Source organism: Gambusia affinis, linkage group LG02, assembly GCF_019740435.1.
Source record: "Gambusia affinis linkage group LG02, SWU_Gaff_1.0, whole genome shotgun sequence".
Classification (NCBI taxonomy): Eukaryota; Metazoa; Chordata; class Actinopteri; order Cyprinodontiformes; family Poeciliidae; genus Gambusia; species Gambusia affinis.
In genome coordinates, this window is record NC_057869.1 from 5,868,558 (window position 1) to 5,878,468 (window position 9,911).

At 35.6% G+C, this 9,911-nt stretch overlaps 1 protein-coding gene across 3 annotated transcripts in view; it reads right to left on the reverse strand.

The window, feature by feature from the left end:
- Positions 1-5,382, reverse strand: part of LOC122845908 (gonadotropin subunit beta-1-like) — a 91,659-nt gene extending 86,277 nt beyond the window's left edge. For all 3 annotated transcript variants that reach the window (XM_044142465.1, XM_044142458.1, XM_044142474.1), the window contains exon 1: positions 5,327-5,382. The gene's annotated coding sequence lies outside the window, so the exon portion shown is untranslated. The remainder of the gene's footprint in view (positions 1-5,326) is intronic.
- Positions 5,383-9,911: the final 4,529 nt, after the last annotated feature.

Sequence of the window (9,911 nt, forward strand, 5' to 3'; positions counted from 1 at the left end):
ACAGAGGATTAATAACGAATATCAAATAGGACATGAGTAAATACAAGAATCTGCCATCAAATTTATTCCAGACCATTATGCAGCTAAATGTCCTAAAAGCTACATAGGTATGACTGTTTAGTCCTTCCGACAGATTGTTTTCAGTTTTAGCAAATAATGGAAACTAAAGCAACATTACACATCAAATAGGTCTAGAACAAAAGTAAATGTGTACAGAAGACTTGGTCTTTGTTAAATATTTTAATAACCCACACTATGTTAAAGGTTCCAGTAAGGATTTCATTCTCCTACAAAAGGCTGAACTGTCGAATGCATTTACTTTTGTCAATATGGTCACTTTATTTTGGTTGCTGTGTGATTTTGTGAATAAAACAATGTGCTACTTTAAAACTGACTACAAATAGAGTGACCTCTCTTTGTCGTGAGCAACTATGTCACATAGCTACAGTATGTTTCTACAGAGCATGCTTTGGGTTCTCATATTCATAAGGATTTAAGTTTCATAAGGATGTAGCAGTCCTGGATAGTGACTGCCTCCCCTGTGTGATGGCTGAACTTGTTAAAAACTACCAGATGCCAGCTTCTTGATCAAGTCTCCAAACATGCCTGGTAAAAAATGTGATCTTTGGGATATATCCAAGCCGGTCTGTCTGCCCATGCCAAATCTCTAAAAGTGACAGATTCTGCTGTGGAGTGATATCCCTTTATTTTTGTTTTCTGGTTCATGCTAGACATTTTAACTTCTCATTATAAGAGATGTAGATGAATATTCACAATAATTTATCTGTAGATTATCCACTTTTTCATTGTTTAACTCATGTCTAAAATGTTTAAGATGAAAATGCCTTAACTTTACTATAATGTATTGTTCTCCTTCCAAATGATTTTGTTTTAGCACCTATTGGACCTTTCATGAGCATACTGATTCTGGCATAGCTGGCGATTATCATCCTGGCTGGGAAAGCGACCCACATCTGTCAACTGCCAATTTATTATTTGCTGTGGGAACCACATAAGCCAGTGATGAATGGACCTGCCTCCTCTGCTCAATATGATGCTGCCTGGCTTGCTGTCCAGCCCTGGGATCGCTGACAAAAACTGTTGAAACAGAGCAAACTCACAAATGTGAGTTTGATGGTATTTCTCTCCAGATAAAACATTTTTATAAGTAAAAAATGTGAAACAAAAACCACAATTATATATTACAATTTTGTATACGGATTTCAATTCATTAAGATATCTATAGATAAAATGTTATTGATCCCTTAAAGCTGCCGTATATAACGTTTACAAAAAATGTTTTTTATCTTGCTAAAACTGTTACTATGTCATGACAATTTAAAATGACAGATAAGGTGAAAAAAAAGCTCCTCTGCCTCCTCCCTGTGGTCCTACTGCGATCTACAGAAATATGCCGTTTGGTTAGAAACAACCAATCTGAACCAGGAGGAAAGTTCAGTTACCTTGTGTAAACCTCACTCTCTGCTATGCTACAGCTTCTTCCCCACAACGTGCACATGATAGTTATAATGGCTATCAATGAGATTGCATAAACAGTTTTCCTGTAACTGTGAGTTGTTTCTCTGCCATTAGCACAAACATTTATATCTCTATAAATATAGCACCATAACATACAAAAGAGCTCCTTTCCATATTCAAGCCTTCCTACAAACAATAAAAAACATCTGAATTTCTTTTCGTAAAAACATTTTACTTCTGAGGCAAAAGATTTTTGTAAGTTCTAAGGAACTTACAAAAATGCAACTGGGACTCTCTAGCTGTTGAAAAACAACCCAGCTCTGAACCAGCGCTAGCACTGGCTTAGGATAAGCATCATGTCAAAAAGCGGTAACCGTGAGATGAACAATTCCTTACAGTGAAGTCACACGGACACCTCCAGCTGTCTGGCTGAATGGTTGTCAATGTCTCAACACTAACTTCACAGTTCAGGCACTCATTCACCTGATGATGATGTAACCAAAACGACTTCAGCGGAAGAAGCTCATCCAAACACCTTGCTGACACTCAGCCACATGTCTTATATCATTCACTGGGGATATTTGGCAGCCTCAGCACTGTTAGTTTACAGACATCCACAACAATTGAGGGCCAAAACAGACTCTGCATGTGTTGTTGCAGCAGAAACTGAACATCTGCCAAGAAACAATTCTATTAGTAATTATATAAGATATTAGATGAGGAACTCCTCACGTTTATTATTATTACTTTGTATCAAACTACATCATCATGACAGGTTAAAAAGGGACACAGAAATTCATTTGATAAAAATTTGAATGGTTTTGATTTACAAAACTTCAAAATAAATTTACGATACACACTTTTCAAATCCAGAACTCTTGAAGCATAAAGTAGCTTTACCCAGAATTAAATATAAAGGTGTTGTATGTGATGAAACTCTAAATGTTTATAGATGTAATCTCTCTATATATTTTAACAATACGTATGAAAATGTTACATAATCAACTTGAAACAATATTTAACTTGTGATGCATCACATTCATACCAGTCTGGCCTCTTTCTGACATACGACATTTTCCACATCTATAAAAACGCACGATGGGTGAATTTCCTCTACAATTCTGCAGTGTTTCATCACCTGACTTGAAACACACTAACATTTTACACAGCTGTAGTATTTATCAATGTTATTGCAGTTCAGTAGCCAACATTTTTACAAAAAGCATAGCATTAAAAGTTAAATTCCATTTTCCATCAGTTATTTTTTCACATCATTCAAGAATAAACGCTTAAAAACATTACATACAGAAAAACATTCAGTGAAGTTATGAATTTGTTTTGAAGCACATATTTTTTAAAAGGTTAGGCACACATTTAAAAGACAGAAGGATATTATTCTATACTATTCTCCTCTATTCCATTATCTATTCTACTGTGATATGAAAAACCTTTTAAACACAAGCCTGCAATGAATCCCTCTCATCCTGCCCTTTTCCCTGCTGTCATCAAAAACATTGTGGAAAGTGTGAAATAAGTTGCTGTGTTCGCTGTCAGAGGGAAACAGTGATGTCTGAAAATGGTGGAATTCCTTTAAACAATGGACTTGGTCTATTTATCTGGTGCGTTTCCTAAGGATATGGTGAGCAAGACTGGATTTGTAATTGATATTACACTCTCCATCTGGCTTGTCACAACATCTGCTTTTAATTTATTTTGTTTGCAAGAGCCAATTTGCAGAAGACATTACAGGTCTCTCTCATGGATAATTTATCAGCTGACCTAATCACTCATACATTAAATAGTTGTAAATGTCTTTGGATTTGCATGTCAAGGATTTTATAATTAAAGTATAGAACTGATAAATATCTGTAGGACACACTGTTCCCTCTTACAAATAGAATATTACCATAGACATATGGCAATATGTCTATTGCCATAGACATGTAGAGCAATAATATGTTACCACTAGAGCAATAATATATTAACTTATAGTATTCTATTTTTGAATTTTTTTTTTCATAACTGAATACTAGTGGTAAGAATTGAGTACACAGTGTTGAATGGTTTTCTATAATTCCCAAGGGATTAAAATTACACAGGCCAGGCAAATTTAACCTTACAGCTTCAAGGTTAGGTGTTTAAATGTCACAGAAAAATCAAATTTTTGAAATCATCGACAACCTTCTGTTGTTCAGTTGAAATATTGACCTCTTAAAAACCATGGAGCTCATTTTATTGCTTAGTTTCATGGTATTGACTTTTTAGCATAACCTGAACATTTTGATAGGATCGAGAGAGGGGCCATTAAACAAGTTTAACCCTAGCTGGCTTTATCAATTGTCATGGAAAAATTACTATAAGGTCACATTTGCTGGTCATGTCATATGAAATGCTTATGAACTATCACCAAAAGAACTATTTGGGTTTCATGTAGAAGGTTAGAAGTTGTTTTTCCACAGCTGCGTCAGAACCAGACTATCTCTCCCTTTGTTTAATTCTTTATCGTTGGTATAAAACTCATGTGTTGTCTCTGCCTGGTAGAGCTTAGCAAGCTTTTCATCCAGACCTGCTTCATTACTGATTGTCCTACAAGCTCTCTGTATTGTGCACAATATATGAATAAACCTGATTGAGTGATTTCACCTGAACAGTGCTTGGAAATAGAATTTTTTCCACGACACAATTCAAAATCCCTTTTTTTTGCATGTTTAATGTGGAGATACTCCTTCACTTTATAGGTGTTTTTATTTCTGCAATACATCTGTATCACTCCCTGCTAAACAGATCCATGTTATATAAAATCATTCTCCAGAAGACATTTGACTTCCAGTTGAGTTTAGGCTGACCATTTGGTTTAGATTATTAGAATTTGGACAGCTGGGTGTTAAGCTCGGTGTCATGGCCTTCCTGCTCCAAAAAGCCAAATTTTCCAATAAAGGCCATGGGTGGTAACAGGTGGGTTTTGGTTTGTACGTACTTCCGAATTGATTGATTTATTGTAAAAGTAGAGACAAAATAATTATTAAAAAACATCTTGCAACTTACTCAAAATGAAAAATAATCTCAATTTAATGTTTGAGGGTATAAAAAAGTGGTCAAAAAATCATTTTACAAAACCTCCTCCCATCCACACCAGACATTTACCAAACAATACTCCACCAAGCACCTGGCACGTTCTTAATTACTCAAATTAATGGGAGGGTCTAACAATTAGCAACGTAATCTAAACAATTCCAAATATAAAAGTTAATTACAAATTTTGGTTTTAAATTAACTTAAATATATTCAAACTACCCAAAGAACAAAATTAAATTGGTAGAAATTAAAACTACAAAAATTTTGCATAAATGGCCACAACACTTGGAATAGACCAAGGCTAACATTAATATTGAAGATGGCATACTCATAGCTTCAACCTCAAGTTTTTTCTTCAATTTCTAGACATTTTATTAGCCAGAGATATATAAGGAAATCGACCAGTTTAAATGAGCTGTACCAATTCTGTCATTAAGGTCTGCAAAATATCTAGTTGCTAGTTTGTTGAGGACTTCAAAAGCTTGTGGATTCTTAGCAACTTGTCAAGGTACATCTAACGCCTTATTAGTGGGGGTGTAAATCTAAAACTGTGCAATTTGGTCAAAAATAAGAAAAATTCAAATGGATAAAATTCAAGACATGAATCTCTGTAACAGAAATGCAGAGTGAACACATTTCAATGCATTGCAGCATGTCAGCCCAAACAGAGCATTGTTATGTCATGTTTTGTTTAGTCAAACCCAAATGTAGGCAGAAGCAGAGGCAAAAAGGTGAAGTGGAGAATTTTTAATAATGAAAATACAACACTTACAGAGCTGTCACAAAGGGAACAGGACATGGAACCACGGTAAGAGAAACAGACTGTTTAACATATGAAGAATTTATAAATGACCAATGGACAGAAGTGAACTTTTATACTAAAGCAAAGGTGGACAATGACAAAGAACCAGATGAGCTAATCAGGAGAAATGTGGAACAGCTGTGGCTGGGAGAAAGCAACGGAACTGAGGGAGCAAGATTAATTAACACCAAGGGAGCCGGACAAAAATGGGAAGGACCTTCAAACCAAAAGGGAAAGGCAAGACGATAATCTAAGAAAATACATTTGTATGTAAAGGAAAAAGAATGTGAGAAAAAACTAAAAATATAAATACATAAAAACAAACTTATATGGCATTGCAATTCTAGCCACAATGAACACAGGAAAATTAACCAGCTTCTGAATATAAATAGACTACAATAAAATAATAAGAAAACAAAAACCCAAATATCTAACGCTTGTAAAAATGTCCTTGAAATATGCTTATTTATATCTGTACAACTGTTGATGGTGCCAGGAGACACAAAATACACATCAGTCTCTTGCAAGTGATACTCAAAAACTGTTTATGGTCATTTAGGATATTGATTTAGTGACTCAGTCATTTTCTCAAAACGTTTCTAATTAAACCGATCCTTCAATTTTATCTGTGAAATGCAAAGATATGCTCATCTGAGATTTGATTTGTTTTGACTTGAATTTTCCTGTACTGCAGCTTGTATATTTGTGAAAACCCTTAGTCAAATTGTAAATGCGTATATTGAAGTTGATCTCAACATATCTGTGACAATCAAGAAATACAAAAAAAAATACAAAAGATCCTGAAGAGCCTTTATTCTGCACAAAGCAGTGGCAAATTCATCTAGAGACCTTAAGTAATTTCAAAATTTTATAAAACTATATACTTTACTGGACCTCTGAATGGAAATTGGAAACATATCTTTAAAATGATGAAACTAGTTTCTCCAAAGACAATGGCCAGTTACCTTCAAAATGCACCGTCACACCACAGTGGATTCTCTGTGCAGGCGTTTGTTCTGGCCAAATACCAATTGATTTCCTTTTACAAAGACAAGTGGCTGGCACCCAGATTGTTATATCATCATTCATTGTTTCAAGCCCATTCAGATTAATTTGATCACAGCAGGATAATAACGGTCAATCACATTGTAAAGTAGCTTTAATGTTGCCTTTGACATGCTGTTCTAACCCGTGAAATAAAAAGACAGCCAGCAGAGTTTGTTGCAGAGGCAGGAGGCAGAGGGGTGTTAAGTGTTCAAGGATTTTAGCTATATGAGGGTGACTGTGGTCTTTTATTCCAGCAAATAATTTATGCTTGGTGCGACTCTAAAGTGTAAATAGCAAGTTTAATTTGAATCAGTTAGAAGAAAATTATGTTATATGAATCTAACCTAGTTATGATCTGGACTGTAGTTAGTTAAAACATTTATCACAGTGAAAATGTTAAGAAAAAAATAGATATTTTGTTGGCATTAATTTTCTGAAGCCTCTCTTTGTTTTCTCTAATTCTGCCAAAACTGCAGATCAGACATGGTGTTTGTTTGTTGTGATTTTGTTTTTATTTTACAAAACAAATTTTTGATTTTTCTCATTCATAAAAACTCAATCTAAAACGATCAGGCATTTATTAGATCAACAGCTGACATTTGTTTAACATTAAATCCTATATACTTTTGCTGTTCAATTTCAATGAGCAGGTTTCTTTATCACATCGTTGGTACTGATTGTATAAAAGCCAGCGTCATTACAGCTTGACGTGTGCAGCATTGATGTGTTTGTACAGTGAAATCCATGGAGCTCACCGAGTTTATGTGTAGGCTTTCCTTCCTGACACTGAATGTTAGTTGGGTCAACTCCTGGTTACATCATTGCTTAGCACTCGGCCTAATAAAACTTCCGTGGGAGTGTATCGGTCCTGGCGACTATGACTGCACATAAGTACTTTCAGTTCATGTAGCATAGAGGCATTACAGTTTAAACACTTTTCTAAAACGCATTCATCTAAAGATTTCCAATGCACACCACCATGTGTCAAAATCTGCAGGTCATGAGCATTAACACATTTCTGTTTGGAAAAGTTCAGCTGTCAAAGGTACTTTGAATATAAATACTTGTCTGGCAGTGCCGCACAACAGGAAACAGGAGCATGAAGAAAATAGCACCGCAGATTGTCCTTACTGTCACATCATATTGACTCTAATGAGCAAGCTGGAGCAAAACAGACAACAGCATCCATTCTGATTGAAGCTGCAGCCACATTACCAACAACTTTAGCAGCCCAGAGCAAGATTAACATCCTCAGATGCATCTCAATTGAGTCACTGATGCAACTCCAACCCATTTCCAAATGAGCGTCTGGCGAGACCCTCCCTGTCGAAGCGGATAGGATGACGGGACAGAGTTGTACGGACAAAGGGTGAGGGCGTTGAGCTGCAAACAGAATGGAAATGACTGAGAGAGACAGACTGAGATGCAGAAAAAGGGACGGAGATTGAAGAAGACTTTCTGTCTTCACATTTTGTGTGTTTTGTTTTTGAAAGAGTGATTCTGTGATGAATCGCTATGTGACCCAAATCTGAGCTCTCAGAAGAGAATTGAATAGATATCATTAGATATCTATTAGATATCATTAGATATCTATTGTTCAAATTCATTTCTTTCAAATTACAGTACTTTAATAGCTAGAGCAGACTGAAGGACTGGTGCTAAGGTATTTTATTATTAGTGTGTATTTGACCTCAGAATGACATATTTTTGATTTTGTTTGATGTATTTTATGTGTTTTCAGGATGATTGGAGCTGTCAGCAGAAAGTGGAACAGTGGAGCTTTCTGCTATGTTGTTGCATGACTTGTAAAAACTTGCTAAGAATACATTCATCCCTATTTGTAAGAGCAACAATTACAATAATTATTAACCTTAGAAGAGTAATTATCAAATTCAAAAAGAAAACACTTAAAAAATAAATTTAAATCTACCTTTACACTTTTCACACATTCGAATCCAGACCACGAGAAGAGTAAATTACAAATATTTGCATCAGCCTCACTTAAGAGGACTGTTGAAAATGTTTTGAAGATAACCAGACACTCCTCCATATTTAAGTGATGCACGTTATGTTTAACCCTGGGGATCTGAACAGCTCATTCTAGTTTAAGGGCCGATAAATTATAATAATGAGACGTTCGTGGTTGTCAAATGTATGACAAACATGCTACTGCAAACTTCCCTGAGGCCCTTCACATGCACACACAAATGGCTTCTTCATGTGAGGCCAGTCCACTGTTGACTGAGTGATTTGGACCAGTGTCTTCTCCTGGAAAGTATTTTTTTCCTTATGAGATAGGGTAAAAATCCAAGGATCCAACTCATGGATGTGTAAAAATGGCACACCAGGACAAAGTTGGTCAACTGGGTTTTCTTTGTGTTGTTATCTTTGTCTAACAATAGTGTGGTGATCTGAAAAATTTTAAGTTTGTCAAAATGGAAGCATTTTCTTGTCACTACAAGTGATTTGTTAGGTCGTGTAGTAGCTTTTTTAAAATTGTCAGTGTTGTGTTGGAACAGCATACAAAATCTGTTCTGTGGAAACTAAGACAAAATATGTGTTGCTGACTGTCAGGAAAAATGAATAATCCCACATCTGGAACATCTTAAATGAGTGAGTTAAGTGAGACAAGCTACTGAGGTTTCAAACATATTCACAGCATTGACTTCATAAGCTTAAGCACTGTGTTGAATTTGAACTTGGTGCCAGAAAATGCCTAACCTCAACTAACTTGAATCTATATCAGGGGCAACAATGTCTGATCTGGGACATACTCTTTATTTATTTTTTACCATGTTGCCATTCATTTTGAAATAACAACAGATATGGGATCTTTTAAACTACTGATTACTGTCAATGTGTCTGTTTTTTGGTTACTATAAAATGCTTGTGATATACTGCTTGCAGAGATTTATTAATGTCATTAAGTCTGACCAAGTAAAACTGCTGCACAGCAGTGTTAGAAAATTACACCAAAGCATTTGCTAAAAATGAAATAAACACATTGAGGGGATCTCAGATTTATGTCCAACTGTGTATCTGACACAAAGCTTTAACAGCTTCAGCCTGTAAAAAAATCCTGTCTGAAGTTTAATTTCATTAAAGTGTAATAACGACAGATTCCGAGTATTGGTTCATAACCTCCATTAAAACTAGATGAGAAGCACTTCAGTACCAGGAAGGAATTTAAAAAGGATTTTATGTAATCACAGCAGAAAATTAATATGAGAGCTAGAGTAATAATTTTGAAATGTGACAGAAACACAGGTGCTTTCCTTCGGCCCCTTCTAAAAGGCTTCATTTCTCTTGCCTGGTTGAGTCCGGACTCTGTCTGAAACACAACAAGCTGCCACAAAAGAGTCATTTTTGTTTTAAAGGAACCTCCATCTCCACGCCTACGGCCAATTTCAGAGCCTCAGAATGAAATAAAACTAAGAGAGGGGAATCTGTGATCACGTGTTTTTCCTCAGAGCTTTCAAACAGTAAGTCTGGCACATGATCCAAATAT